Source organism: Crocuta crocuta, unplaced genomic scaffold, assembly GCF_008692635.1.
Source record: "Crocuta crocuta isolate KB4526 unplaced genomic scaffold, BGI_CrCroc_1.0 scaffold36, whole genome shotgun sequence".
NCBI classification, from domain to species: Eukaryota; Metazoa; Chordata; class Mammalia; order Carnivora; family Hyaenidae; genus Crocuta; species Crocuta crocuta.
In genome coordinates, this window is record NW_027532203.1 from 9,318,341 (window position 1) to 9,334,693 (window position 16,353).

Consider the following 16,353-nt stretch of genomic DNA (forward strand, 5'->3'; position numbering starts at 1 on the left):
CATGACTCAGGGGCCTCTGTGACCCATCTCTGGCCTAGCACTCCAGTCTTGTCTCTTGTTGCTCTGTTATAAAATCTTCCTTGATATATAATTTCTTTTCAAATATTATTAAGGACATATTGACAAGCTAAACACTTAATGTTATCCCTACATGTGGAAGTGACTCATATCTTGGGAATTTCACTGGATTCACCACTTAGAAAAGCAAGGTAGCTAAGAATGCTCTTCCAGTTATATTTTAGGAGGAGGCATTAGCTTCCTAGAACCATTAAATAGAAATATATTATTTCAGTAGTTTATAGCACTGACATAGTAGCTGGTACGCAGTAAATACTTAGTATTTGTGAAATTAAGAAATTACTTGAATGGATGATGCAGTAAGAGAGAAGATCCTACCATATTGTGAGAGCTATCCAGAGACAGAAAAGCCTTGAATTGTGTGTTGTATCGGGGTAGCTGGAGAAAATTCCCAATTAGGAACATAGCTATAAGGGGTTAATAAGAGATTCGTGACTTCCGTAAGCGTATTTTCAGTCAGTGATTTTATCTGGTAGAGGCTCCCTCCTGATATAATTTAAAGTGCAGAAAAGTCATCAGAAAGGGGACTGTGGAGAGAAAAGGAGCTATCCATGTGCTCAACAGTAGCTGCTTCATGCTGTCAGGATGGGCTGGCCTAACATCACAGGAAAATTCTCAGGTGCAGTATGAAAATCTAGGGATTCTGGCCTCAGCTCAGCTAAAGATGATAAGAGAAATTTCTACATAGAAAGGAGTTAAAACCTCATAAACTAAAACACTATAATTTTATATACTACTTCAAAGCAAATACAGGGAAATGTAGACCATGACTACAAACATCTGTAAGTAGCTATACATGTGAATAAGCAATGTAGAAATGTAAAATCTTTGTGGGAGGGAATATGATTGTTTTTTCTCCCCTAAACCTTGAATGATTTTCAATGTTTTTTAATTAATAAATTTTATAGACCACGTGGGCTTAAAATATTAATTCACAATAATTCAAACATTTTTTTGTTCCTCATGTAATCTGCCATTTTAGTCAGTAAACCCGGAGTTTCCCAACTCCAGTCTGCCTTCGAACTACCTGAAAGTATCCTATAAAAATGTAGACATCTCGGGCCCTGCCTCAGAGATTCTCATTCAGAGGTCTGAGGTAGGGAAAATCCATTTTGCAATTTCCTATGTGATTCCGATATGTCACCTGGCTTAGGAAGAACAATGCTAAAACAATGCTCAGTGAAGTTATAGGAAAGAAACTCCTCGACAGGTGGAAACATGGGAAGATCTAAGCACACACACATCATAGAAAGGGGATACTGGCTTTGTATTACAATTAATAACTATTTCCCCTCGTATGCATTTCACAATTTCCCAAAAGCCCTTTCACATCCCCTGTAAAGCACCTCATCTTTCTGAGCTCACTTTGCTTTTTGGCAAAAATAAGGATGTTGGCCTCCATTGTTTCTTTCAGCCTAAAAAAAGGAGGTGACATATAGCAGGCACTCAATAAGCACTTGTTGAACAAATGAATGAATGTACGGCCACCTCGCAAAAACCATGCAGAGTGTGCTGGGGGTGGTATTCACAGGTTTTTGAAAAGCAGTCTGAGCCCCAGTAAATGTAGGCTTGGAAAAGGTGAGTGACAGAGTTAGTGACTGGATGTAAAGTGAAGTTTTCTGACTCATCATCTGGTGATCTTTCTTTCAGCATTTCTTGCTGAAATGTGCCAATCAGACAGTGTTGGGTGAAGGAAGGTCCACCTGCTATATTTTGTATTCCTATCACCACCAATGAATGACAAACTGCTGTATATGTATAATGGCGTGTAAGCTGTTACCTTCTTCTTTAACCTCTGTCTACAGTAGAGGCAGGAATTCCAGAGGCTTGATATATGTGTCTACAAGTGATAAATCTGGGTGAATTACAGCTGTGTCCTTGTAGATTTACAACTATAAGTTTTAATTCATCTCTGACAACGCATTTACATAAATTACAGGAACACAGCGACAATGCCATATGCTGGGATGTTCTCCCGGAGAAATTCAAGAGGCTTATGGGAACTAGCTGGCTTTCTACTACAAGGGGCCACTCTCGGGATCTAGGAGAAAGAAGCTTTTAATTTGGTGTGGTGGACATTACACAAATGTGTACTTTCTCCTGAAATTCCTTTTAAAACAAACTAGGTTTCCTTGCAACACCTTAATGAACATTCTACATTAAGGTGTAACCTTAGGGAACAGGAGAATTACCTAAGTAGCTAAACATTCAAATAAATGAGAATTATGTCTAAGCACCTACTCTGTCTTCAGGTGCTTAACAGCACTCTGAAGCAGGAGCACAAGTCAGCTGAGCTGGGAGGAAAGACGGACAGTGTGAGGTAATCAAGGGTGACCGTTTCTTTCCAGTGCAATGAAGGGAAGGGCCCTTACTTTGGACAGTACGTAGGAAAGAACAGAACGAGATCTCCTGAGGCTCAACCTGTACTTTTCTATCCCAGTTCACTGTTCCTATAGAATAAATGGGAAAGTTGATTCTTTTGGAGTAATTTTATATTAGTCTACCTCGTTTTAAAATGTTTCCCATTAAGAGTTTTATTCTTTTAAATTAAAGAAAAATTATTTATTTTTTTAAAAAGTAAACTCTACCCTTCAATGTGAGGCTTGAACTCATGACTCTGAGATCAAGAGTCATCAGCTCTATCAACTGAGTCAGACAGGTAACTCAAGAGTTTTAGTCTTCTTTTAAAAAAAATTATTTATGTATATTTTGAGAGAGAGAGAGAGAGAGAGAGAGAGAGAGAGAGAGAGAGAGAGAGAGAATCCCAAGCAGACTTTGCACTGCCAGTGCAGACCCCAAAGCAGGGCTCAAACCCATAGACCGTAAGATCACGACCTGGACTGAAGCCAAGAGTCAGATGCCCAGCTGACTGAGCCACCCACGTGTCCTCAAGAGTTTATTCTTAAATATTTTTTAATGTTTGTTTATTTTTGAGAGAGATAGAGAGAGAGAGAGCAAGTGGGGAAGGGGCAGAGAGAGAGGGAGACACAGAATCCAAAGCAGGCTCCAGGCTCTGAGCTCTCAGCACAGAGCCCGACTTGGGGCTCAAACTTACGAACCAAGAGACCATGACCTGGACCGAAGTCATATGCTTAACTGACTGAGCCACCCAGCCGCCCCAAGAATTTTATTCTTGGTTGCCTTCCTAAGGCCAAAACCCTGTGCTCAGGGAAGACGATAGCCTTCTTGCTATCTCAGGAATGAATTTCAATTAGTCAGTCATGATCATTCCATTCCCTTTGCCAGAAACAGGTTTAAAAATGGGTATGTGATACAATTCTGACCAAATGAGACATGAGGCTTTGTCAGGGTGGGTATTTATTTACTTACTGCCTCTGGACGGTATTCCCTGCATAGGTGGCTAGCTCTGTGGGGGCCGTCTAGCCTAACACCAACACACCGAATGCAGCAAAACAGAGAGATGGAAAGACGGGGGCCCCTGACCATACCACAGAGCAGCTCACTTTACCAGCTCCCTCCGGATGTCTTTAATTTAAGGCCTCTTTTGGGTCACCTGGGTGGCTCAGGCGGTTAAGCATCCGACTTTGGTTCAGATCATGATCTGAGTATGTGCGGGTTCGAGTCCTGTTTTGGGCTCCACGCTGACAGCTCAGAGCCTGGAGCCTGCTTTGGATTCTGTGTCTCCCTCTCTCCGTGCCTCTCCCCTGACTCACGCTTTCTCTCTCTCCCTCTCTTTCTCAAAAATGAACATTGTTAAAAGAATCATCTTTTGTGGCTGCTATTACTTTGTAGATGAAATATCCTATTAAATCTTTCCAACAATTCCACAATTCTTTCATTTTAAAAATTCCTATGACTAACCTAATCTTCTTTTTTTTTAAGATTTTATTTTTAAGTAATCTCCACACCCAAGATGGGGCTAGAACCCTCAACTCCAAGATCAAGAGCCACATGCTCCACCAAGTGAGCCAGCCAGACACCTCCTAAATGTTTCTTTTTACATGACTATCTTCTCCACCAGTTGATACATGGCCCATCTCTTTCTAAATTTTTCTTCAGAAAATGTGGTTTTTACTTTTTCCTTATGGCATCACTTTATATTGTAATTTAGGTTATATACTTAAGTGTATATACTATATATGCTAACTTTGGGAAGTATATATATACTGTAGTTAAGGGCTTATCAGAATCTACTTGTTCTCTATCGTGCTTCCTACCCCTTTTCTTCACTTGGCCATCACAGATGCCGTTTAAGCCCTGATCAACTGTTGCCTAGACTGTTACTGAGGCCTCACAGAACAAACTTTCTTCAATTCATCCTCTGCAGCTCTGAACTTCCAAAATGGAGTATCTGATCTCATTGCCCCTGCTTCAGACTCTTCCTCAGCGGTCTGTTTGGATGCACTACTGCACATTCAGCGTAGTGTTGATTTATGCACTCTAAAGACTTTTAAATCAGTCACTAGCACTGAAAAAACGGGAGGTTCTTAAATAAAAACCAAGGTTTTCAGCTATCTTGAAAAATCAGAAGATCAGGCAACACTAGGTCCACGATTCCACATGGCACCACTGACAGGGTGTGAGCTGAAGCTCATCTGTCTGNCATTTCCCAAAAGACTTACACTGCTCTTTTGCAGAGAGTAGCGTTAAAAAGATAAACGTTTCTGAGGCACCTGGGTGGCTCAGTTGGCTAAGCATCCTTCAGCTCACGTCGTGTATCTTTAATTTCTCAACTTAAGCAGAAAATGGCATGGTTCTGGAAGAATGTTCTAGAACTATAATCAGTGGTTCAATTATAGAAAGAAAAAGTCTTGGTCTCACATCAAGAGATGAAAAATAAAATTACCCTGATAGGCTTTATATTAAAATGAAGTGTTTAAGATACTTATCATTTTAGGGGCGCCTGGGTGGCTTAGTCGGTTAAGCGTCCGACTTTCGCTTGGGTCATGATCTCGCGGTTCGTGGGTTCGAGCCCCGCGTCGGGCTCTGTGCTGACTGTCAGCTCAGAGCCTGGAGCCTATTTCAGAGTCTGTATCTCCCTCTCTCTCTGACCCTCCCCTGCTCACGCTGTCTCCCCCCTCTCTCTCTCTCCTAGAAATAAATAAAAATATTAAAAAAAAAGATACGTATCATTTTACATTACTCCACACTTGAGCAACATTTCTGATTAACTGAGCAACTTCTGGGGCTGACTCTCCTAGCTGCAGGGGCTTTTATGACACTTCCTCTGATCTCTTCCCCCATGATGGAGAGTGAACTCCATCAGGAGTTCTCTATAAGATAGGAGCTACTAAATTTTGACAGCAAGCTCATTTAAATCCTCAACATCTCTTTAGAACCTGTCATAAGCTATAGAGTCATGTCCTCATATGTGTTTTAGAGTACTTATGAATCACATTTATTGAATGATTACTACATGCCAGCCCCTGTTCTAAGCACCTTATATATCAAGAGGGGACATAACGACTACATAGCAATACACCCAGAATGAATTCACTGTTCCATGATTTGCCTAATATTTTCTAATTTTACGGACTAAATATACGTGGATATATAAATACAGGAACATACAAACATATATACATACACACATATGAACTTTCATTTTTTTAATGTGTTAAGAGGAAAAAGAGACAGCTAGTAAGGAAACTGAATGGCATTTAGAAAAGCAGATAAAATGTGAATTTGAGATTAAAAACAAATTTTAGTCTTCGTAATGCTTTTGCAAGGATGTTGAAATGCTTGTAATAACTGCTGGGCTTGTAAACAGTAGATTTCTCTGCCTGATGTATTTCTAATTACAGATATTACCAACTATTTTAATTTTCCTTCTTGGTGCAAAAATCCTGAATACTAGCATTCAAAGTATAACACAGATATAAAAAAAAAATACTGAGTGATAAGAGTAGATAAGCAACAGAAAAATACACAGTTCAAAACCTTCTTCAAAAACGTTTCAACTTTGAGAATAAACGATGGTCTGATTTCAAGCACTGCTCCAGATCTGTTTCCCTTCCTAGAGATTTTTCTCTAAATAGCATTTCACTTTCAAAACAGGAAGCTTGTTAGGTAATTCTTCAACACGGTCTCGGGAAGCCATTGTCTTCCCCAGCCATTCATCTTATTATCACTCCTGATGCCATATTTCTGGTTGTTGCTCCAGAATGTCAGAGGGAGCACCTGCCACAAAACCAGCTGCTGAGAAGAGCAGGAAGAAAATACCTAAAATGTCACAGTCTGACTAAGTACTGTAGTCAATTGTCACTGCAATTTTTGCAATCACCACATAAGTGCCCTTGATGTATAAGCGTTACAGACTTCTGCTCAGTGAAAACTGTGCCGGAAGCTCCAAAACTCTGCCTTAAAGAAACATCCATCTTATTGTCCACCCGATCCCTGAGGTCCATAGCTCCTTCTGCTAGTAAAATCTTTGTTGTTTTTTACAGAGAAGAACATACTGTTTTCCAAACTTCTATTAATATCAGTGAGTTTGTTAATATTTTTGTTAAGTCTTGAATATTAGCTTTCTTTTGATATAGAATAGCCTTAGAGTGCTTGCCAAAATTAAATGTATTATGGCAAATTATGTGGGTTTATTTTTGTTAGAGTGCTTTAAATCTCATGCTGAAAACATTTTCATATCTTGCCAAGCCCCTTTTCCCCAAAAAATATTATTTATGGAAAATGCCAGCATTCAGTTGTTTCTTTAACACTTTGCTAATGCCATATAACTTTACAAAATCTGTTACTGACTTGGTAGTTAATAAGTCACAGGTAAGGGGTATCTCTACTGATCTGCTGGGAAAAAAACTGTCTTCACGTTAAGATTTATGCAGTTCCAGGTGTAATTCTAATCTGAAAACGGCTCTAACAGGAACCATTCACAGAATCTGGGACAAGAGCTCTTGGTTTTTGATAATCAAGTGTCCCTTATGTTTTCTTGGTCCTCTGGGCTTTGCAGATGTTGTAAATTATGCAGATTATGCCTTCTGCCTGGCATAATGTCCCTTGCTCTTCCTCTTCTCTCACTTCTAATTGCTGATGGCTCAATTCAGATGCCCTCCTCTTTAGAGAACCCTTGCAGACCATTCTCCCAAGACTCCTAAGCAAGTCTGGGCTGGCAGGCCTTCTATGTTCTCCCACAACATTCTAGATTGCCCTGCTAGAAGGGATGATCACGGCATTTCAATAATGGGCTTATGTCTTATCTTCCCTATCAGATCATAAATTCCCAGAGGGTAGGAACGGTTCATATTTATTTTGTTGCTGTCTTGCATATAATATGGTATCTGGCACAGAGAAGAGCCATCACAAAATTTTTTAATTTTAATTTTATTTTTGTATAATATTTTAAAAGATAAAATGAATGATAACTCCTCGATAAATGAATACATTGTCTGTTGTACGGGATGATGAATATAGGAGGCAAAACAGACCAACTGTGGGGTTTCATTTTTCATAAGAATAATTGTGGTTCAAGAGTCATTCTGTTTGTGATTCACAGGAATATTAGGGAGGGTGTGAAGAAACTAATGACCATTAACTGTGGGCAGTTTCAGAGTTTCCGAGCATTCTGATAATCAGACTCACAAATCTTCTGACTTAGTGCCCTACAACCAGGAATTTACTCTAAAAAATCAGATAGCCATAAAAAGTTATATAAATCAGGCCATTCAATGCAAACACTATTTGTAATGGTGAGAAAGGCAGGGTGGAGAGCTTCAATGTTAATTGATAGAGGGCTGGTTAGTGAATTCTCCTACATCTGTGTTTTGGAATACTCTACAGTCATCCAAACAGATTCAAATAGCCCTGTGCACTTAATGTGTCCAATGTCGAAGTCCTGAGCTTCATTCCTATGCCCAGCCTGCTTTTCTCTCGGTTGTTATGGCGTCATAATCCATCTGCAATAGCTGCTCATGACTCACACCTGAATCACCCTGAATTCTTCTGTCTCACCGCCACCTCCCCCTTAAGTGCCCCACGCTGCACCTATATGTGAACAATCACCAAGACCTGCTAGCTACTCCCACCTCAGCAGCAAGCAATGTTTTAAAATAAAAATGGATCATACCAATTCTGATTTCTAGAACCTACCTTACAGAGATTAAAAGTACTGGTATATAAAGACATATATTCAAAGATGTTTGCTGCATCCTTGTTTATAAGAATGCAAAGCTAGAATTCAATTTGAATATTTCATAACAGAAAAATCGTTCTCTAAAGTATTTTACATTAAAAAAATAAAGTATTTTACATTTTATAAGGAACATGCAAGATTAAAATTTTTTCACTCGGGAAGTCTCAGCTATGATGTGTTATTAAGATTTTTAAAATGCTTTTTTAATGTTTATTTATTTTTGAGAGAGAGAGAGACAGAGCGCAAGCAGGGGTGGGGCAGAGAGATAGGGAGACACAGAATCTGAAGTAGCTCCAGGCTCTGAGCTGTCAGCACAGAGTCTGATGTGGGGCTTGAACTCACAAACTGCGAGATCATGACCTGAGCTGAAGTCAGACGCTTAACCAAATGAACCACCCGGACGCTTAACCAAATGAGCCACCCTGGCGCCCCAGATTTTTTTTTTTAACTTGCAGAGCAGTGTATTTCCTATGAATCCAATGTTGTGAAATAAAGAACAAAGGCCTTCCAAAAACAACAAATAAAAAATAATTTTAAAAAACAGATTGTATAACTTCCCTGCTTAAAATTTGCTAAAGGCATTTCATCACACTAGAATACAATCTGAGATCCCCACCCTGGCCTTCTGGATCGGAATTCTTTCCTTCCTATCCAGCTCCATCTCAAATCTATCTTCCACTCGCTCAAAAAATCAGTGCTCTCTGCACTTGCCTTTTTTCTGTTCCCCAAACTTTTCAAATGTTGTTACGACTTTACTCTCTGTACCACCTGCTCCTTGTAATACCCTTCTAGATGGTGGCACAGTCTGAGGTTAAATGCCATCCCCTCAATGTGCTCGTCTCTGAGCCTCTAATGCAGGTGCCCAGTCATTCCACTGTATTATCCTCCCACTACCTGATATTTCCTTGTTAGTTTCTTGTTTGTCTCCTCTCCTCTCACCAGAACAGAAGCTCATGGAGGGCAGCCTCCATGCCTGTTTTATTTACAGGGAAAAGTAGGCATCCATTACATACTTGCTCCTATTGAATGAGATATACGTGCTTACAGGAAAAGATAAAACATTGTTAAGTAAAAACAAAAGCAGGTTTCAGGAAACTATTATACTGGGAAAGAGGGAGGGAATAATCCTATTTGTATATTACAGAAACAAGACTCAAAGTATTCACAACAAACAGCTAAAACAGGAATTAACTCTAAGCTACAGGCAACAGTAGACTTTAACTTTCCACTTTATTTATTTATTTTTTTTAAAAATATTTTTATTTATTTCTAGGAGAGAGAGAGAGAGAGAGAGAGAGAGACAGCATGAGCAGGGGAGGGACAGAGAGAGAGGGAGACACAGACTGAAGCAGGCTCCAGGCTCTGAGCTGCAGTCAGCACAGAGCCCGATGCGGGGCTCGAACCCACAAACCGCGAGATCATGACCTAAGCGAAAGTCGGACGCTTAACCGACTAAGCCACCCAGGCGCCCCTAACTTTTCACTTTAAATATTTTGTTATTGCTTCAGGTTATTTTTTAAATAAACATGAATTATATTTATAATCAAAAGAAGCAATCAATATAATTCATTTTGGGAAAAAATGGAATGCCAGAGAAAAAAAGCAGGTACACTTCCTCTTTTACCAGCTGCTACACATCTTCTGCTTCTATTGCTTTCATGTAAATGCTAATCATTTAAACACTGTATCTAAACTTCTCACGGGGAAGATGGAAATTACACAAATTACTCAAATTTGACTGGGTAGGTATCAGTAGATTATTGTCAAAGAAAACAAAATAACTTCTGTCAGGAGAAAAAACAAAACTTACAGGAAGCTTCATGCTGTCAAAAAGAAGAAACGGAATTAGGCAGATTCCTGATTCAGAGATGAAGCAGAATAAAAAATTTTACACCAACTTTAAACCTAATAAAAACCAGTTAAGATTCTAACTACAGTCTTCTTTTGAGTTATAAAATCGCCACCCACCTATGGAGCATAAAAATGGCTTGTGTTACATAAAAAGGTAAGTTTATAAATGCACTAGACTGAATTTCAGTAGATAAGTAATAAAGCGATAAGGAATATATGATATGCAAATGAGGGAGAATGAGAACATTCACAACTATTCCTGTTAAAACCAAGAGAAACTATAAAAAATTATACTAACAAATGAGAAACTGAAAATAATAATAATCAAATAGTTGAATTACTGACCTAATCTTTTATATCTTAAAAAGGATAAAGAAAACAGATGTAGAAAATGATATAGTAATAAAGTCTTTAAAAACAAATCCAGGTGTGATTTAATAGACTTTAAATATATGCAATCAGGTGGGCCCAAAACTGAGCAATGCTGGCAGCTGAGAAGAGTATATTTAAAAATCAGCCTAAAATTACTCTACTTGAAAGGATTCTAATATAGCAGTAACATTAGAAGTAGTATTTGTAATGATTTTTTAAAAGATCATTGAAAAAATATCAGTAGGATAACAGATTAATGGTATGGAAAATCAGGATAAACAAAAGAACAACTGTTAAACATAAATGGATGAGGCCAGATCAAGTCTAATGTTGAAATCTGCTAATTACTTGGTTTGATATTCCATTCATTCTACTTGCAAGATTAATCAAGTAGTCCTGGAAATAGCAGCAAAGAAAATCCTAAGAAAGAAATTGTAATAGATCTACGTGGTATGAAGTTTAATGCACAACAGAAGGCATGAACAGAATAAGGTTGACTGATTATTTAACTAATGACTAAATAATAATTATGATGGTAACACTTTTTAAGCCCTTGCTATTGGCTGACATTTACTTTATATATATTTATTCTTTTAATCTTTACAACACAATGTTATGTGAGTTATTGTGTCCATTGTATAGGCAAAAAAACTAAAGCATAGAAAATTTAGATTTTCAGGCCACAAAGCTAATAAGGGCTGAGCAAGGATTCAAACCCAAGTCAGTCTGGCTCCTGAATCTGTTCTAATACAGCCTTCTCTAATAAGTAAGAGAAAATATATAACTTGCTAATTAATCTTAATATCAAATTTAGTAGGTTACAAATACTATCAAAGAAATAATTATAATTTATCTAAGCCAGAAATATGGTTTAAGTAAAGAATTTGAGAGGGCCCTGTGGCTTACAGTGGGTGTAAGGAATTCAAAGGAAGCTCAAAGGAAAATAAATTTTAATAGAAACATTAATGAAAACAGGGCTAATTTTTGTTAAAGTGGATTATCCTCAGCATTTTTGTTAAGCAGTAATGCTTCAGCTCTGAGTATACAGCACCTGTACAGCTGGATATATGTAGAGAAATCAGACATTTCAATATAATCTAAAGAGAAGTATAATTGGACAGGAGTGTTTCTTGAAATCTTTACTGTGTTTGCAACAAATCACCCAACAGATATTTCTAAATGCTTCCTATGTACACTGGGAGAGGACCATGACAGGGAATAGCACAGCACAGTGTTACTGAATAAAGCACAGCTCAGAGGAGGAGGAGATTGTGTACGATTATCAAAGCTAGAATCTCAAAGGCCTTGAAGCACAGGACAAGAGCCTAATTTAGATTGTTAAGCAGAGGAAAAGGTAGATTTCAGGTATATTGCTAAGAAAAGTTGACTGAGCTCAGTGGATATGAATGGGTGAAGGACAAGGAGTAAGAACTGTGATGTCATTATATAATTGGGCCATTAACAGAAAAAGGCAGGTTAGAAAAGAAGCTGGTAGAATATAGCCTTAGAGAGTTTCTAAAACACTGGATCTGAAACAATGACAACATAGTGAAATGGAAATGTCTAGCAGATAAAAGCCTTGGGGCGCCGGGAGTTTAGGCTGAACCCAGGCTGCAGACCTGATCTGTCTCACCTGCTAAAAGGAATAGTCAACGATAATGTATGGATTCTTAGCCAAAGTCAGGAAAAAGAACAGATGAGTGAAGAAACTTGGGCTCTAGGCAGAAGAGCAGTAAGAATAAACGGTAGGGGTCAGGAGCTCAGTTGGTTACACGTCTGGCCCTTGGTTTTGGCTCAAAACATGATCTCATGGTTTGTGAGTTCGAGCCCTATGCAGGGCACACTTACAGTGCGGTGCCTGCTTGGAATGAATTCTCTCTCCCTCTCTCTCTACCCCACCCCTCTCAAAATAAATCAATTTTTAAAAATCTATATATATAAAAAGAATTAACATTAGGATACCCCTAAGAAATTAAGAAAACCAGCTAAGGCTATGGTAAAATGAAAAATCAAGACAAGTGATAGAGCTATGAAATCAAGAGAGGACAGAATGTGAGAAGAGGGACCCCTTGGTCATGGTGTGGGCAAGAGAACCCCGTCTGAGTGTGTGGTTCCAGTGGCTCTGCGAAGGCGGAAACTAGAAGGTATGGGGCGGAGGAGGAGCTACGGGCCACTCATTCAACACGTACACTAGTGAGAGAAAGGACAGGGGCAACATGGTAGCTACAGAAAGGATTACAAAATGCATATTGTAAAAGGAGTCAGTAAAGATGGATTAACCAAGATACATTATAGGTACTTTTCATGACTTGTAAGAAAGAGGTTCTCTGCGCTACTTCTGAAAAAACATCCTATAAGACATCCCTTAGAAACAACAATTAGAGGAAGGAGGGAGGGAGGGTTTCTGACGTAGCAAAATATAACTGTGCCTAAAATTACGAATATATTTTTAATATAATTAAGGGTACGTTATTATTTTTTTTAATTTACCATGTCATACAATGGTTCTTACTATATTTTTTACTCCAAAGACTCAATGTGTTTTATTTGATCAACATGTATTTTATTATGCATCCACAATGTTCTTTTTTTTTTTAATTTTAGTGTTTATTTATTTTTGAGAGAGAGGGAGAGAGAGAGAGAGAGAGAGAGAGAGAGAGAGAGAGACCAAATGTGAGTGACGGAGGGGCGAAGACAGAGGGAGACACAGAACCCAAAGCAGGTTCCAGGCTCCACACTGTCAGCACAGAGCCTGAAGAGATCATGACCTGAGCTGAAGTAACCAACTGAGCCACCAGGCGCCCCCATCCACTATGTTCTAGGCACTAAAAAAATGAGCTTCAAAAATGAGGTGGTTTTTTTTCCTCAAAAATGAGTTCTTGAAGGAACTTAACCTTTTCAAGAATAAAGTTCTTTTAATTTAAGGTTTAGGTGACTTCCGCCGTGCTTTCTGTCATATGTCACTGCCTTTTTTCTAACGCTATGGCCAAAGAAAGTTAAGTATCTAGATTTACCAAAGTGGATCAGATACCTCCAAGTGCCGCAGTGCAACTTCAGGAGGAAAACCCACTCACAGGAGTCTGGGAGAAACTGGCACAGAGCCAGCAGTTATTTATATTACAAAGAATGTGTCTCAAAAAGATGGGAAAATCAGTGAGACCTAATACCAAGTCTGCCAAACCAAAAGCGGATATTGCCAGAGGGAGGATTTTCATCTTTGACTTAACCATGCGCACACACACACACACACACCTGTAGCTCTAAGGATTCGTGGAACTTCATTAGCCTGCTTCTCAGGAACACTGTCGACCAACAAAATTCAAGTCCTTCCTAGGGAATTACGTTTCTTTTTTTTTTTTTTTTTTTCAATTAAGCAAAACTCGAGTCAGGTATATCCCTAAATTGCTAGCGGTTGTCAGGTAAAAACATAGTCAGCACCACAGCAGGGTTTTTAACTACAGAACTGCATCAAAGTTCTCATTTCCATAATCAGCAGAGAGTCGCCTACCACCACAGGCAACAGCTGTCATTTGGGAGGAAATCCACGTGTGGCCTACGGCGCTCTGCTTACCTTGTCCACCAAAGTGCTCCTCCCTGAGAAGTGTGAATGAGCCCCAGAGTCCACAAACACCCTGATCTTTCAAGTGACCTTGTATGTTCTCTAAAATTAATGTAACTTAATTGCCGTGGGATGGATTTCCAGGTTTATTTGAATAGGACAACAACCAATACTTACTGAAGACTAACTGCTTGGCAGGCGCCATGCTAAGAATTTCACATAAATTACATGATGTATTTCTTACAGTAACAGCCATTCTTTCTGTCACCGTCGGTGGTGGGGAAACTTCAGCTCGGAGAGGTTAAGAAACTTCCCTAAGGTTATGAGACGCCTGAGTGGTGGGGATGGGCTTCAGGCCCCACGGTTTCTGATTATTCTTCCCTGAGGCATTACACTCCAGCGTTTTCTCAGACCTTGCAGTTCCATTAGTTAACCCTCCCTCCTCGGGTACGTGAAGGCTCTGGTCAGCACACTGTTTCTATGAGGGGCCGTATAGTCAATATTTTTGGCTTTGTGGCCTGTACGGTATATGGTCCTCAGTGGCTATGACAACTCAGGTCTGCTCTTACAGTGTCATAGCACCACGGACAGTGAGCAACTCCTCCAACAATGCGTGTAGCTGCATTCCATGGGACATTTACTGAAACAGGGGGCAGGCACATCTGGGCAAGAGTTACACTGCGGTAAAATACATGTTCCTGACAGATATGCATGTTTATTCTGTGGCTTTGTATAATCTTTTATGTTTGGGAAGAACAAGTAGAGAGAAAATGGATCAAAACAAAACAAAACAAAAGAGCAGAAGCCAATGCCAAAAGGTAGGGGACAGGGATTTAGTGTTTCTATTCTATCCTTTAGCAAGCAATGTAGTAACAGTGACAGGGACCCTACACATTCCTCCTCCACTCCCTCACAGGCGTGGGTCCTCTGCCTCCACTGGGCCCGTGGATGTCCACTCAGAGTCTGGCACAGTACAGGTCAGTTGTGACTCTCCCTGGAGAGTGGTTATGCCTTATCGTTGCACCGAATCGGATCCTTACTCTTAGCGTCCAGTGAATTCACTGGTTATCCTCTCTACAAGTTTCATGTCATATCTCTGTGTCTTCACTCATGCTAGGGAAATTGTCCCCCTCTCTGTGCTAACTGATGCCGAGAGCAAATTCAGGAAATGCGTTACTGCATTCCCAGTTCAAAACTCCTAGTGCCTGGATTCACTTCTAAGAAGACATCACTTCTGAACATGACAACTATACTTGTGTATTCTGTTTCAACTGTTGACTCACTGATTTCAGATACTATGACACCGACACCATAAAGTTATGAGAATCCCCGAAGTGTCACGGTCACTGGATATAACTGGTAACTGGCAAAAGTAGTGAAGACTGAGTTTAGAGATTTAACTTCATTTCCATGTTGTGAGTGATTAGAGGAAAGGGTAACCTTTACTGTCATACAGGTAAAGGGTATTCAATCATACAACACGAATGATAATTTGGGGTATCAAAATCAAGAAGCTGAGTAGGAAAAAAGTCATGGGGGCACTACAATGTCTAAATGTACTAAAGGCGCAGAGCCTGGTTGGTATTCTGCCTCTCTTCCCCTCCCCCACTTGCTCTCTGTATCTTTTTTCAATATAAAATTTAAAAAATACTTAACAAAAAGTGTTCAACATTCCAGTAGTCTCCCCTAAACTTGTCTGACCCCTGAAACTCTCCCCACTAACATCTGTTACCATTTCTTAGAAGTACTGTTTCATGTAAAGCAATCAGGGAGGCTTTTGGAGAATAAATTAAATGCTTATGAAATTTAAGAGGCAGTTTAAAATTTTAGCTATAGCCTTATGAATTTCTTCAGAATACAGTTGAAATTCCTAATACAGCTGAATACATATTAACCTCATATGGTTGAATATAATTCCTAATATGGTTGGATAGATCAACACTGATAAATGCTACAGTGAAACATCAGAAGTTATGACTTGGAACTATTTATCAAGGAGCAGTATAAATTTACCATAATCACAGCAGAGCTTAGCTTTGGTTTTGCCATTTGTTAATAGTATGACCTCTAGGATAAAGAGATTTAAAGTCTCAGAGTTTTGAGTCACTTCTATCGAAAGCAGGGCCAGACGTGCCCTGTCTAATCAACTGGCACATTTTGAGAATCCAGTGATCATGATGAAAATAAAAATCAAGAACAATTCTTCATAAGCAATAAAGCGTTATAAAAGCATACAAGGAGTTATAAAACTATAAAAAAATTATATATTATCTCATCAGTCTCTCTGTTATAGAGCCACACTCAATACTGTTGTGATTTTTTTCTTAAACTCTGGCTAGAATGTTGTCTTATAATTGCCAAACACCTCATTTTACTTAGGAAATTAATTTTT

The 16,353-nt window shown here is 39.1% G+C and overlaps 1 protein-coding gene across 4 annotated transcripts in view; it reads right to left on the reverse strand.

The window, feature by feature from the left end:
- WDR7 (WD repeat domain 7) overlaps positions 1–16,353 on the reverse strand; it is a 357,113-nt gene that overhangs the window by 51,616 nt on the left and 289,144 nt on the right. The window lies entirely within an intron of this gene.